The 16,047-nt window shown below is 42.6% G+C and overlaps 1 pseudogene; it reads right to left on the bottom strand.

The window, feature by feature from the left end:
- Positions 1-306: 306 nt before the first annotated feature.
- LOC129074107 (ubiquitin carboxyl-terminal hydrolase 22-like) lies at positions 307-1,830 on the bottom strand (annotated as a pseudogene).
- Between the last annotated feature and the right edge of the window lie 14,217 nt (positions 1,831-16,047).

The following is a 16,047-nucleotide window of genomic DNA, read 5'->3' as shown; positions in this document are numbered from 1 at the left end:
CTATTGTCTTCTCTACTGCTTTAATAAACCCATAATTTAAATATGGACCGGTGCCTTTGCGACACCCTTGCGACCTATCTACTCTGCCCCTTCCCACGCAGAACACACCCTTCATTTCCCATGTCTGTTGTGCAGTCCTGAGAACCCTCCCACTGCGGTGCATGTCCACTCCACCTGCTGTCCTGGGTGGCCCCAGGGGCCTCTCATGCTACTGGGGTACTTCCACGTGGGGGGTGGTAGCATGATGTTGGGTAGTTGGGGGTCATTGTGTGAGACCTTCATTTTTCTGACCAGCTGAGGAAAACGTTACCCATATTCCAGGACCTGTTTGTGGTAGAACAGCCAATATCCCTCACGGTCGAGCATGTCTTCAATGCTTGCCTTGGTGATGATGGTATTGCATTTGAACCACTGGTCATTGTGCTGCTGGGTGAAGCTGGTGTAGTGGCCACTCTCCAGGGCCCCTTGGTGGTTAACGACTGCAAACGAGTATTTGTTATCATTACTGAGGCTATCTGGTGGCTGGTGGTACTGTCCTTTCATCCTGCTCTCTTTGCTGGATGCTGTGAAGGGGGTCATGTCCAGTACCAGGGGAAAGGACAGGTATGTGGTAATCTTCCAGCTCAATTTGGCTGAATGTTCAAATCGTTTGAGATGGAAGCAGGCAACGATGGGCAGCTTCTTCATGGAGAGCTGCTTGGTGAACTTCTGGTAGCTGTGACAGCTGCTGCATTCGATCTTGGTGCTGCTTCCCAAGTGCTCTGGTCTGGTGAATCTTCTCAAGCAGACCTTCAGCGTTGTGGTTCCTGACTCATGGCTGTCCCCATTGACCACACTGCCCTCACTCCCTGCGCTCAGGGGCCGGAATGGGGTAGAAGAGCTGGGCAGATCTAAACTGATGTCCCAGAAGGGGTCTATTGCGGTGCAGATCCCTAGGCAGACTTGGCAGGGTGACACCCCCTTTGAAGATCTGGTCGACGATGCAGTTGCAGTGGCTGGGGTTGTTGGCCTTCTTCCCATTTTTATCACCTTTGCAGTGCTGGTGCAGGACGTCCAGGGCCGTGATGAGGGACTCATGGGCATCACTGCTGCACCAGGTGCAGCAACTTGTACGGGATGTGGGGCAACCGGTGCCCAGAGTAAAACTCCTGGGAAAGGGACGACCTCTCACAGGCCAGACAGGAGCTGGGGCTCTGCATCTCACAGCGATGCCGGTCGGAGAGGAAGAAGTCTCACAGGAGTGGGGTGTGCCTGAGGGTCTGGACAATGCAGTTCATGAAGCATGTGTTCCCCAAGTTGATGAGCCCCCACAGACCTATGGTGAAGTTGGAAGTGATTTTCCACCTTTTCGGGTTGTGATTTAGCAGTTCAGGCTCCTGTTTGTTTGGTTCCCACGTGAAAACTTCTCTCTAATACCTTGCATTTTCCCAGATTTCTGTTCCTCTTTGGCAATGATTTTCAGGTCTTTGTCATAGATGTAGTCCTGGCACGAAAGGCAGTAGGTGCCTCCATACATAAGTTCTACGGGCAGGTTGTGCCGTTTCGACTCGGCATGTTCGTTAATATGTTTCTTTCTGAAAGAGCCAAAGCAGACACAATGGAGGCAAGAGTGAAGCCTTTTCAGGTGGGCACCACAAACATGACAGATGCACGACTTGACCTTGCACTTCCGGGCCTCCGCTAGGCCGCACCACACGAAGCACTGGTAGATGGCCCGCAAGTTCTGCTTCCAGTTACCACTTTGAAGTTACTCAGGTGCGCGCAGCCTGGCGGCGTGACCACCAGCTCCGTGTCCATGGCCTTGCTCTCGGGTTCAGGCCGGGACACCATGGGGGGTTCAGGCCCGACCGCGCGCGGAAAGGGGAGAGGCACGGCGAAGGGGACGAGGACGGCGCGCCCGGGCGGTCGGAAGGAGCGGCCCTAGGACTGAGCGCAGGCAGCCCCGGGGGCGGCCGACGCAGACGGTCTGTGCTGGCCGGGGACCGACGGCGGCCAGCCGGGTTCACGGAGGGCGGCTCGGGGCAGGGCGCAGAGGCCACAGGCAAAGGTCACGTCACGGCCTGAGGGCGGGGGAGGGGGGGCGCCCCAGAGCGCAGGCTCAGTCAGCCCTGGGCCCCTCCTTGTCGCTCCACCTCTTATTGAGATGTTTGTGTTGTTTTTATTCACGTGGAATATTACTTTGGTTTAAAATGTTAAACATCACATGAAAACCAACTTACTTATAGTTGGTTTTCTGCCATCTATAATTTCTGCCATTTTTTATAGTTTCTGCCATTTTTTGGCTAATATTTAGAAGTTTTGAATTTATGTTCATTGAGTGAGGTTATCATATATTAAGACAATTCTTTATTCAGGTTTTAGTATCGAGATGATTCTCTTCTACCCTGGTTAGGTAGCTCAGTTAGTTGGAGCGTCAATACAATAACCAAAGGTTGTGTATTCCATCCCTGGTCAGGGCCCATATAAAAAGCAACAAATGAATGCATAAATAAATCGAACGAAATCAATGCTTTTCTCTCCTTCCCTCACTCTCTCTAAAATCAGTCAAAAGAAAAAGATTTTTAAAAAGAGAGTATTCTGTCTTCGTAAATATTTGTTTTCTGTATTTATTAGTTTTGGGGCATCGGTCATGCTACGTATGATAAGTGATGCTGTCATAATATTCAACCTTAAAAATCAGTGGTTAAAAGAAACAGTGGTTTATTTCCTCCACATACATAGTAGTTCATTTTGAATCATAAGAATCCTCCAAGTCAGCTATACTGTATGTGATTATTAACAAGTCAACCTTCATAGCAATACACAATTCATCAATCACCATGGTCTGTAAAAGCAGATATTGAAAGTTAAACTAATTAAATGCCCCTCTCATGAAAAGAAACAGGCCATTTCTATTCACATGATTTTAGCCCATGGAAGTCCTATGACAACTTCAGTCTTCATGAGGCTTGCAATCCTTCTGAGTTGCTGGAAGGAGAGGGAACTGGATGCTAATGAGCAGTCATTGTGTACTCCATAGTCAGCCTCAGGCTTCGGCCTGAGAATTCATTTCCTTTCTTCTTCCTCCGCAGGAGGTGGGGAGATGAGTGAGTGTCCCCTTTCAGTGACTCCTTCTTATCAAAGGCAGGGTCTCTGATTGATATCCTATAGTCTTCCTCAGGTCTTGATGAGACTTCTTTGAAGTACTACAGAGACACAAATAAGCAGAAAACAAACAAATGAAAAAAAGTAAACTGTTTCCTCCTCACACTCAATATACAATTAATGGAACAGTTACAGGATTATGTTGTATGAAGTTCCCCTGCAACTGAGAATGAAGAGAGTTGCACAGTGTGAGTCTGAAGCAGGCCTGGGGTCCCAGGCGGCACTCCTCATGGGCTCCTGAGCCTGTTTTGATGAGACTGCTTTCTGCAGGGAGCTCTCCTGCTCACTGGTTTTCACATTCTCTGGCTCAGCCTTCTTGGGGGAGTCTTCTTCCATGATCTTCTTCGAGCCACATGTTAAGGGCCTTTCCTGGGGGACAGTTCTCTCAGTCCTTTCTCTGCCTTGGTTTGTTAAGAGCCAAAGAATTATTTTGAATCTGTAATGATCATAGTTTGTTTAGTCAAAACTGCCTTAGGCTGTACAGAACTTTCAAAAAGTTAGTCCCCCCCTTGTCTATTTGATTCCAATAAGAGTCATATATTTATATATTAAAAATGTATTGCAAGCCAGTCTGGCCATGACCACATTGCTCACAACAGAAGATTGACCAGGAGGACCTAGACCCTCTCGCTGAGGTCAGTGCTGGTTGGACTGATGATGTTCAACTGACTCATTCAGCAGCACCCTTGTACCCTGACCTTTCTCCTTGTCAACAAACAAGAGGCTTAGTGCACTAGTCAAGGTTGTTGTGCTGCATGGCAATGGGAAGGGGTATGCTGCCCCGCGGGAGCGCTGCTCGGGTAGCCGCTTGTCCCGGGCAGCAATTACTGTGTTGTGGGGACGGAGTGTGCCGCAGGGAGCACAGCGCTCCTTGAATCTGAGGGAAACCATCTGGGGCCAGCTGAGATGGGAGCAGGGCTCTGAATTCCGCAGAGCCCATCCCTGGGTTTTCACAAATGAGAGGAATAAACACAAATCATGGCAAACACATCTCTGTTTGCTCAGAGAGCGGACTTGGACAGTTCCCTCTTAGTGGAGAAGCCCCTGTCGCTCCTCTTTCCAAAGGTTTTTATTGGAAAGGGTATCAGTGAGGCTAGGTTAACAGGAATGCACAGATTATCTCATAACATCAGTACGTTAATGTTCACAGAGAATAGGTGATATTTTGAAGAAAACAAATGGCAACAACACATTGATTTACATGGGTCCGAGAGGAGACTAGTAAACAAGAGAGACTAAACTTGAGAGAATAGTAAACACAAGAGTGCCCAAGGGTATAGGGTTAGGGTCTATGAGTTATGTAAATTTCTTTCCCAGCATGAGCTTGCAAGAGATTTTGAGGGAAGACCAAAACACACTTTAAAGAATTTACTTTTAGACCTGATTTCCCTGGGAACCACCAGATCTGGTTTAGGGTAGATTCCTGTATTGTTTCAAGCCTGAGCCAGGTGGGGGGAGGGAGCTGCCAAGAGACAAGGAGACTTCTTTTGGATAGAATGAGGACTCTAGCCATGTCCAAGGGGAGCCGAGGAGTGCAGGCCTTTTTGCCCTTTCTCCGTGTCCCCTCTGTTGCCAATAATCGATTGGCATATGTCTTAGGTTATATACCTCAGCTCGAGGTAACTTACCTGTCCTTAATTAACCAATTCTCCATGGCAAAGCAGAGAGGCAGGAGCTACACCCTTGCCAAGGGGGCAGGTTATATCTCTTCAGGAGCCTGTTTCTCCAGCTCCTGGTTATTTCCAGCCTTGGGGCCCTTCAGCCTGTCGGCAGGGTTACAGTTCCTGAAACCATACAGGGTGTTTCCCAACACATCCCCGTTTTTTGTTTGTTAGAGTGGACACTGAGGTGAGTCGGACAAAACCAGCTACTTGTTTTACCCTCCTTCTCTCTCTGTGGAATAACTTACAAATGGATGGCAAGGCACAGAAGATAATAATGATCAATAAACATCCTGCAGCACCCATGACCCATACACAGAGGTTCAGACCCTCAAACCAAGTCTTAGGATTGAACCATTGCAAATTATCCTTTAGAGTTTGGACAGTTTCCTGCATAGAGAGACTCTTAATGTCCTGAAGTTGTTGACGCAGTTTAAGCTGGAGCTGGTCGATCTGGCCTTTCAAATTGGATGAGAAGGAAAAGAGAGGCGAGGAGGCCTTCCCCACTAGAGGGATGTGCCATGACCCCTCTCCCAGCAAACAGAGAAGTGTTTGCGACGACCTGTGTTTATCCTCTCATCCGCGACAGCCCTGGCCGCGCCCTGCGGGATTCAGAGCCCTGCTCCCAGCTCAGCTGGCCCCTGATGGTTTCCCTCAGATTCGGGGAATGCTGCGCTCCCCGTGGTGTGCTCGGACCCGTCCCCCAGATTCAGCGGTTGCTGCCCAGGCCTGGGATGAGCGGCGACCTGAGTGGTGTTCCTCCGCAGCGGAGCACCCCATTTCGCTGTCCCGCAGCACAACAAAGATGTGCTCAAAACTTGATGACATTTAAAGTTGTCAAAACTTTCAGTCCTTGCAGACACGGGCCACATGTTATTGTGGTTCTTAGAGTTCCCCAATGAGCAGAGTCAAAATTTTATTTGGAGTGTGGAAATAAATGTCAGATTATACTATGAAAAAACATAAAAATAAATTTATGTATTTATACGTCTTGTTTTTATTCATTTTTGTATATAGAATAAAATGCATTATTAAATTTGTGAAAACTGTTAAAATCAGCATGATAATGGAAGAGAAAATGGATGGTATGTAGTGCCATTCAGATCTGAATTCCAAGTCAAGAGGAGCATTAGAAGAATACTCCTGATTTTCCTGCAATAAATGGGTTCATTCATCAAACTATTTAGGAACAATTTGAAAAGGACTTTGTGATGTATTTTAACTCAATATAGAAGCATAATAGCTGGGAACCTCGGGAACAATGCTGTTTTATACACTGAGCTCATTATGGATATTTTTTATAGAAAGTTTACGTTAGAAGGTCTCATCTGTGCCACCACACACAGTGCCTGCTTCTTCCTGCCTGTGGTTCATGGGTTTTCCCAGCCTCTGAGCAGGTGGTGTCTTCATGGACTGCAAAGGTTTTTGCTAAGCTTCCACCGTCACTTCTATTACTGTGGGTTCCCAGATGGCACAAAAGTACTTCGCTGAGTCTGCCAGTTGTAAGGGAGAAATGGTGAGGCTGATGAGTTTTATTCCCTTTTGAAAGTTCACAGAGTAGCGATCCTGAAGTTCATTTGGGGAGGAAGAGTACTGATAAATAAGGAAAACCATCTGCCCACTGGGAAGCTGTTTGTACCAATACAAATAATAATTACTCCTTGTGGTTTCATATGTGCAGTCCATTGTCACAGCTTGTCCTTCATGCTTTGTTATTGGAGTCTGAACTTGAGTGACTTTCTGAGTCCTGACGAATCCTGTAGAAAAGAGAAAACATGGCTGGTCCTCTGAAATGTCTCAGATGGGTTATGAGAAATATATTACTTTATGACTCAAGAACTAAGCAAAAAAATGGTATTGTGTTTCATTTCCCCTCCTCTACCCCTTTTAATACCCCTGCCAGTTATAATTCCATCCTTGTCTCTAAGAAAACAGTTATGTCCCATGCTTAGGGTCATACGTACTGAAGCTATAGAAGACCATGAGTGCCCACAGCAGACCTGGACAGAGCATGGAGGAAAGTCTTCTCATTGAAATCTCCCTTGTTCTCATTTTCACCAGAGACCAGCCCTTCTGACTGCCTGAGTGCTGAGATCCGGGCTAGGTAGTTCTACTCCTAAACAGGAAATGAAGTTCATGAGTAGATGTTACATTTGCTCTATTCAGAGACTGAAACATCTACCCCTCCCCAATCCTTTGTGCTGCCTACTTGATTTTCTGTAATAATATATTTAAAAATGGCTATTATATCTGGCAAGGTATATGAAGTTTAATTATCTTTTTGTCATTGAATTCTTGCTTGATACTATTGTGGTCAGAGACTATAATTCTGAATGATTTAAATCTTTTGAAATTTATTAAAGTTTGTTGTAATTGATTAAGGCTTCTTTCTCCTTACAGGTTAATTGATTTATAATCGACATGAATAAACTATTAATGTTTAAAGTATAATTTCATGACTTTGACATATGTATACCCCCCTAAGGGCATCACCACAGTCAAGATAGTGAACATAGCCATCATTTCTAGAACTTCTTTGTGACCCTTTGTAAACCACCCCTACCACCGGTCCTAAGCAGTCGCTGGAGTGGTTTCTGTCAGTTTGCATTTTCTAAAATTTTGTGTAAAATTTGTATTTTCTAAAATTTTACTTAAGTGGAATCATACAAGAACTCTTCTGCTTTTTTCATTCATCATAATTATTCAGCTTCAACTGTGTTGTTGCACATAACAATGATTTCTTCTTTTTGATGAATAGAATTTCATTACATATATACTGGCATTGTTTCCAGTTTGGGGTTATTACAAATAAATCTATGAACATTCGTTGCAAGTCTTTGTGCATGTATATATTTCCTTTTCTTTTAGGGCAAATATCTAGGAATAGAATGCTTTAAAAAATGTGGTGTGATTTATTTAACATTTTACAAAGCTGCCAAACCATATTCAAAATCACCAATTGATTTTGGTACACAGTACATTCTCACCATAGTGTGAAAGAGTCCTAGTTGTTTCTCATCCTTGATAAGTCTTGGTATGGTCAGTGTTTTTAATTTTAGCTATTCCAGTGAGAATGAAGGGGCATCTCATGAATTTAATTTTCTTTTCTATAGTTTATAATGTTGCTCATCTTCTTAAAATTTTAGTACCTGTAGTTTATTCATTAATCCTCTTGTTGTATGAGTATACCATAATTTATTCGTCTATTATCCTGTGGATAGATATTGGGTTGGAATTTTTGTTGTATTTTCAATCATTATTTTATTTTATAATTACCGTTGACATACAATATTATATTAATTTCAGGTGTACAGCCCAGTGATTAGGCAAGTTACTAAGTGATTATTCTGATAAATAATATACACCTGACACCATACATAGATATTAGTAAGTCATTTAGTGTTTGTTCTGCTAATTGTGAAGGTAGGTGCCCAGTACTCTGTTGCCTTGGTCCAGCTTTCATTTCAGACTCTCCCATGTGCCTGGATCTCAGATATAGGATTTTCTCAGCAATCATACCTCTCCTCTCCAAGGCAGCCAAGCCCTGCCATGTTTCTTTGTGGGACTTGGGGCATACCATTTCCTGCCTCTTCCTCACTGGTAGCAGAATTTTACCAGTATTGCTGCAGGATGTTCGTTCAGCTGAGAATGGTTTCTTACCCAAAGGTAGAGGGTTTTTTCCTTGTTTCTTCTCTCCACTCCAATGGACATTAACCTGTGTCCTGTGTAATGAGTGACAGAATTTCCTGTCAGCTCCTTATTTGATCCCCAAACTCCTAAGACTTTTCTTTCCCGTTTGAGACTGACCTAGGCAAGCTGTATGGATTTGTGCCTTCCTGTGGTCACAGAAGGTCATGTCCCACAGACCTTCATCTCCTGAGGCTTCCTCTGTCACCAACCCTGCTCCCAGTCATTTTAGTGAACACATGGAAAAAGTCTGTGAAGATGGCCCACCAACGAGTGTGAATTCCTCCGGTGTCTGTTACTCTCAGCAGTCCTATGTTGTGATAAGAACCCTCACTCACTCATTCTCTATCTCATTTCTTTCCTCTCTTCCTTCCTTCCTTTGTTTTTTTTTTTTTTTTTTGTTTTTGTAGCTGCTGTCTTTTCTGTTTGTCAGGCAGTCAGCACCTCTGTCACCCCTGCTCTGCTTAAGTTCGGCCAGTCCATATGCCTGTCTCTCCTTGGAGGAGTCTGTTTCTCATGGGAATCCAGCCTAGTTGTTTACCCTGTGCCTTCAGGCCTCTGTTAGGTTAAAGCAAAGTTTTGACTTTGCTGCTTTTGTAGCTTACTTGTTAAGGTGGAAGAAAGCAATCCTCTTTCACACTTTAAATATCCTCGTAGGATTGGAGCTGTGTTCATCTTTCATTGTATACAAAATTGAGGAACTGCTATCAGGAATGCAGGACCTCTGTAAGCATTCTCTGTGAACCATAAGAATCACTGAAAAACACAGTATTATTGTAAGTCATACTTCATAATCGAAATACTTTATTCCTTGTCAATATAGGAGAAGACATTATTACATCTTTTGCTGCATGTATTTTGACTTGCATTGGTTGCTAAGCCCCCATTTTAAAAAACAGCTAATTAAACACTGTGAAGGGTTTGTGAGAACCAATGATTTACAGTTAGTGGGTTAGAAGTTCAGATAACCACCTGGACATACGATTATTGTCTTGAGTTGAAGGGCATTGTTGCAGCCTCCAAAGCGTAGGTGGTGGGTCAGAGGCACAGGTAACAATCTAGGCTTGATAATGGCATCTCAGTTTGGGCTGGGAGGCAGTTTTGTAGGACTCTGCCCTAAATCTATGGGCTCTGATACTCTCTCCAGGCAGATAATGTCAGACTGACATGACTTGTAGGACATGCAGCTGTCGACTAAAGAATTCCTTGGTGTACAGGAAAAGCCCCTTCCCCTGACCCCCTTCACACACATGTGGAAATTGGGTCTAGTAACTCTGAAGAGCTACCTTTCCCAAGGATGCTTTCCTGTTTCAACTCTTGCTCTTGCTCCTCCGTGACTGCCACAGGGGAGCAACTGACCTAGACTGTTGGAGGAGCTTTACGTGTCCTAGACGAGGCCCGTCTAGACAGCCGACAGCCAGTTGTTGTTCAGACCTAACAGTGGGCTCAGCCAAGCCCAGAAACACTGCTCAGCTGAGTGCAGTCTAAATTGTCAGTTCACACATTTACAAGTTACACAATTTACTGTTTTAAGCCTTGAGTTTTGGAGTAATGCACCATTACTGTAACGAGGCTAACAGATACAATAGGAGATATGGGTGATTAATCGAACAGCCTATGGTGTGGCTTCTAGAAGATAAGAACAGATTACATTACAGTCGCACAGGTTGGCCCTACAATGACATTTGTGTTGACTCTATGATTGGGTGTCTAGTGGTTTCAGAGAGCTGGGATCTCTGAGCCCAACCAAAATGAAATGACTGTTGAAATGGTCTCCTGTGAAGTATGCATAGCTTCCCAACTCAGAGACCACTTTAAGTGATGATATGATTATATTCATAAGATGATGTTTTAAGAACACCGTTAGATTTTTAGTGGCAAATAATTATAGAAAGTTCCTTTATATAAGTGTCCTCTTATGAAGGACAGGGTGTCAGAATTCAGTGTCTTTCCTGGAAATAAGGACACAGTCAGTGATTTACTGAAGCAATGCCTAGAAGTAATTTACAAGTGAAGAAAGAAATAAATGCATGTGACATAATATATACACCCTCAAATGCATTTTATGTAAAGGCAGAGTTACCCAGAAACAATAATCAAGTAATATTTTGTTCATGTTATACAAAAAAATGAAGCACATGATTGCTGGAACTTGAAAGCCCACAGAAACTCACTGAGACAACTTGCATTAGGACCCTGGTTTCCTCATCCCAATGCATCTCTTCCCCTGGAATAGAGGAGAAACAGGATAACTTCATTCTCAGAATTGGTGGGAACAAAGTGTCACCAGCAATTGCTGCCTTGGCTGCTGCAGAAACCCTTCTCTGAAAGTGAACAATGAGAATGGTTGGACTTGAACACCTCGAGGCTCAGCAAACATTATCAACTCACTTGTAGCACTTGCCATGTGTTAGTCTTCCTCACAGCTCAGCTGGCTCGCCTACTTCAAAGCACACCCTCTCTTCCTGCCATTTGAAATAGGAAGCATGTCTGTGTGCCTCCCAGTCTGAGGATCCAAAGTGGGGTCTGAGACCCCAAAATGGGGGTTAGTTTGGCCCCTGCTGCAGGTTTGAGTACAGGCTGCAGGTGTCTGGAGAGCACCGTGCACTGGCTGCGCAGTGGTATAAGGTTGAGTCTCTGGTATGTGAGTGCTCAATGTGCAGAGAGAGGTGTTTGGTACTTCCATTATGGAAGACTGTGAATCTTCCATCCTTTTTATCTGCAGTGAAACATGTTGATATCAGGAATGCAGGAAATTTAGCAGGGTATTTTTTGTACCATGTGAAGTAATCAAATTTATTATTATTGTAGTCACAGTTCAGAATAAAAATTCCTCCTTCCTGCACACTCAGGGATGGAGAATTCTGCTTCACCTCTTGCTGCTCACCATTGCTCTGTTGATTATTCACCCCTGTGTGGAAAGAGAGTAATACATTTTAAATTTTATTTTAAAGTCCCTACAGAAAATCGTCAGAAGTCAGAAAGGAAAACAAAACAAACTCCCCAACTATCTCATCTCTGAGCCTTGTAGTATCCCCTGAAATTTTTCTACTGTATTCAAACTTCTCACTCCAAACTCGCGTTCTGGCTGAAGGCACAAAATCAGCAACAAAGCCCCCAGGAGCCTACACATTTCTCCTGGGAAGACTGGTCGTCCTTTCTCCTGCCCAGGCAACTGTCAGTCTGACTTCAGCTTCCTACAGCTCGTTCATATCCTTCCACAGAGCCTCTGCTTCACATAGGAGCAGCCTTGTTTTTAGCTAAAGTTATACATCTTTATGAAAGGAAGCACTGCCCCCTTTAGTCCACATGTAGTAAATTTCTGAAAATGTATTTCCTAAAGCGCAATTTGTCATTCTTTCCTTAATTTGATAAGTTAAAATAAGAGACTTTAAGAGAAGGGAAGGTTTTTCAGAGATCATGTAGATCAAATGTATGGAGATGTTTACTTATTGCAAGTAGACAATGATAACTGAGAATTATACAAAGTCAAATGATTGTCCCTTTGTTAACTGGCATACCTCGGCAGACAGCTTATTTTAAACATTACTAAGAATTTGTGTTTTAGGTGGACACATAGGGTATGATGTTATTTTTAATACAGTGATTACAAATTTAGAACATATGAAGTTTGGTTGCCTTTCCTTTAACATAATTGTAATCTAATGTGGTCTTTAGTGTCCCTATTTCTTCTAGTTAACTAAATGCTACAGGCAATTAAGTCTGATATAAACCTGGACAACTCTCTTAAAAACACAAGTCAGCACCAAAAAATGTGTCATCTGTAAAATATTATTCTGTGTAATAGATCACCTTCTGAACTAAATGATCTCTCCTGGAAGGTGGATGAAATCTTTTAGTGCATCTGTATTCTCAAATGAGACAAAAATTACATAATCCTCTGAAGTCTATGGACATCATGAGGCCATATCCTTTAAAGGTGGCAGATAATGCCCTGAGGCAACTATTTTTTTGCCTTCACTCTTGTTTCATATCTAGTCTATGTCTCCACAGTTTAGTCCAATGGAAGAGGCAGGGAGGCTCTATCCTGTTTTCAGTGCTTAATCAGTAGGGTGACTAATGATTGCAGCCAAGGTCAAACTGCATTATATTTTCTGGAATTTATTTGAACAAAGACACAGAACACAGACTAAAATAATTATAAGCATATATTTTATATGGGGAGAAATATTTCTAATTCTTATTTGAATAATAATGAAACATTCGAGGAGTCACAATGTTATCAAGTCCACAGTAACTGTTCAGCTCCGGAAAAGCTGAGATGTCCATGTTTTACATTACATATATATGTGCTTTTCCTCAGTTGGAGTACTCTTTCTGTACCCACTCTGTCCTTAACCCTGAATAACTTGTATTAATCTTCTAGGTCTCAAGATGAGGTGTCACATATTCAGGAAGCTATCTCTGACTGACACCTATTACTTATATAATAGTCTTTGCTTTCCCAGTAAAACTGTATGATTAAAAAAATGTGTCCCACATGACTATCTATTCGACAAAAGAGGGAACTTTTATTTATTCAAAGCTCCATATCAAATTTCTAACAGGTACCTAGTAAATGTTTGTTGAATGAATGAATGAAACTTGTGAGTAAAGGTAGGTGGAAAATATCGTCTTCACGTAGATGAGGACTCTAAACTGAGGTATAAAGAACATGACTTGCTCACACTGATATAGCATGCTCATGACTGGAAAATAGCATTTCCCAATGGCTTTTCTAAATACAACAAAGAGGGAAGTGATATAAATGCATACATTTGAATATAAACAAAACAAACCATCAAATGCACTGGAAGAAGTTGAAACAAAGTAGTAAGTGAAACATTACAGTGCATAGCATCTCCCTTTCTTTGACACTTTAAGGTTTGGGTTTTATGACTTCCTTTCATACGTGAGTATTATGCAGAGTAAGAAGAAAACTACATTCAGGGTATAAATATCCATTTTAACACAGAGCTTTATAACTGGGTCTGAAGGATCCTCCAGTGAATTGCCGATTCACTGATTCCCTGACTTGGGTATTCAGATGTTAAAAATTGTTTTGGTTAGGATAGGAGTAGTGAGTAGATGATAATTTATCAGTATTTCCATTTTTTGAATGAGACATATCTTTGATTTATCAATTGTGTCCTTATCACCATGTTACATGCGAGTGAAACCATGCTGACATCTGTAACTTGTTGCTGGGTGTTGGGACTGTAGCCACATGTCTGGGTTCAGTCTTCAGGCCTGGGAAGCACTGTGCCTCCACAACACAGTGGTCAGTAGCTGAGTCTCTGGTCTGGTATAAAGCAAACTCTGCCCATCCTTCATACTAATAGCGGACTTTTATTTTTGTCTCTTTTTCTTCCTCAGTTGCCTATATTAGAAAACGAATCATGGAGCTTTTTCCAGGTTTCCGTCTATTGCAATGTGAGCTATAAAGATATAGAAAAGAGAGTACAGGTAAAATTGGTACTGTCTTGCTCTTAGAGAGGAAGGGTTTGAACACTTCGTTTTGCTTAGAGATTGTTCATCTCTCATTGCCACAAAGACACAACCAGATATTGGAGAGCTGGTCAATCTCTAGATTTTTAGCTGGTAACACTATCTCACTGAGATTTCCAGATGAACCATGTGTGTGCTTGCTTTGCAGTGTCAAGTTGTAGCTCATTTAGAAGTGCTTTCTGCATGAATGAGGAGATGCAAGGCAATAGGAATTCAATTCTAACCATATTGGGCTCTTGTTCCCACTTTGGAATTTGAGTCTGGTCCTCAGTGATAGTTTTGAATATAGGCAACAGGTGTCTTGAGTGGACTGTGGCTGCACAGCACAGAAGTAAGTGGTCGAGTCCCCAGGATGAGAGTCTTTGATGTGGGTGTGGCTGTTTCTTGATATTGACTGTGGATTTCAGTCTTCTTTTTTGCGGCATTTAGAAGCTATCATATGAGGAGTCCTTCAGGATTTTGTGGAACCACTGCACGTTGGTTTAGAGATAGGAGAAATGCATGTCAGCCCTGGTCAGTTGGCTCAGTTGTTTAAAGCATTGTCTCGACATGCTAAGGTTGTGAGTTCATCTCCAATAACAACACATACAAGGAACGTCCAATAAATGTGTAAATAAGTGGAACAACAATATTGATCTCCCTCTCTCCCTCCCTTCCTTTCTCTTTAAAGTGTTCGTTTTATTGTTGTTTAATTAGCTGTCCCCATTTTCTCTCCATTCCTCTCCCCTGCCCTATCTACCCCTTACCACCCACATTCAATTCTCCCCACTGTTTTCTTTGTCCATGGGTCCTTTGACTTGACCCTTCTGCTACTTTCCCTGGTTAGGTTTTCCTCATCCCTTCTGGTCTCTGTCAGTTTGTTTTTTGTTTCCATTTCTCTGGTTCTGTTTTGCTCACTTGTTTGTTTTGTTGATTAGGTTCCACTTACAGGTGAGATCATATGGTATTTGTCTTTCACCACCTAGCTTATTTCACTTAGTGCAATGCTTTCCAGTTCCATCCATGCTGTCGTGAAGGGTAGAAGTTCTGTCTTTCTGCTGCACAGTATTCCATTGTGTAAATGTACCACAGGTTTTGATCTGCTCATTTACAGATGGGCACTTATGCTGTTTCCAGCTCTTGGCTATTGTGACAAACGTGGTCATAAACATTGGGGTGCACAGGTTCTTTTGAATTGGTGTTTCAGGATTCTTAGGGTACAATCCCAGCAGTGGAATTGCCAGGACAAAAGGCAGTTACATTTTTAGTTTCTTGAGAAATTCCATAGTTTTCCACAGTGGCTGTACCAGTCTGCATTCCCACCAACAGTGTACTGGGGGGTTGCCTTTCCTCCACAACCTCACCATCACTTGTTTGTTGATTTGTTTATGATGACCATTCTGACTGGTATAAAGTGGTATCTCATAGTGGTTGTAATTTGCATCTCTCTGATGTCTAGTGATGCTGAGCGTCCTTTCATGTGTCTATGGGCTCTTGGTACATCTTCTTGAGAAGTGTCTGTCCAGGTCCTTTGCCCATTTTTTAACTGGATTGTTTTTCTTCCTGATGTTTGTTCTTTATGTATTTTGGAGATCAAACACTTGTCTGAGGTATCAATGGCAAATGTATTTTCCTCCTATGGTTGGTTCCCTTTTCACTTTTCTAATATTTTATTTAGCTGTGCAGAAGCTTTTCAGTTTGATTTAGTCCCATTTGTTTATTCTTTCCTTTATATCTCTTGATCTAGGGGGCATTCAGTAAAAATGTTGCATGTGGAATATCTGAAATTTTCCTGCCTGTGCTCTCTTCTAGGATTTTTATCATGTCATAACTTATATTTTATCCATCGTGAGTTTATATTTGTGTATGATATAAGTTAGTGGTCGTTTCTTTTTCTTTCTTTGTTTTGCATATAACTGTCCAGGTATCCCAAACCAATATGTTGAAGAGGCTATTTTTACTCCATTTTATGCTACTGCTCCACTTGTCGAATATTAATTGACCATAGAGACATGGGTTTATTTCTGGGCTCCCTATTCTGTTCCATTGATCTATGTGTCAGTTCTTA

Source organism: Pteronotus mesoamericanus, unplaced genomic scaffold (assembly GCF_021234165.1).
Source record: "Pteronotus mesoamericanus isolate MK-2021 breed Mesoamerican mustached bat unplaced genomic scaffold, CSHL_Meso_final contig_46, whole genome shotgun sequence".
Classification (NCBI taxonomy): Eukaryota; Metazoa; Chordata; class Mammalia; order Chiroptera; family Mormoopidae; genus Pteronotus; species Pteronotus mesoamericanus.
Note: the sequence above shows the minus strand (reverse complement) of the source record. Positions and strands in the feature narration are given on the sequence as shown.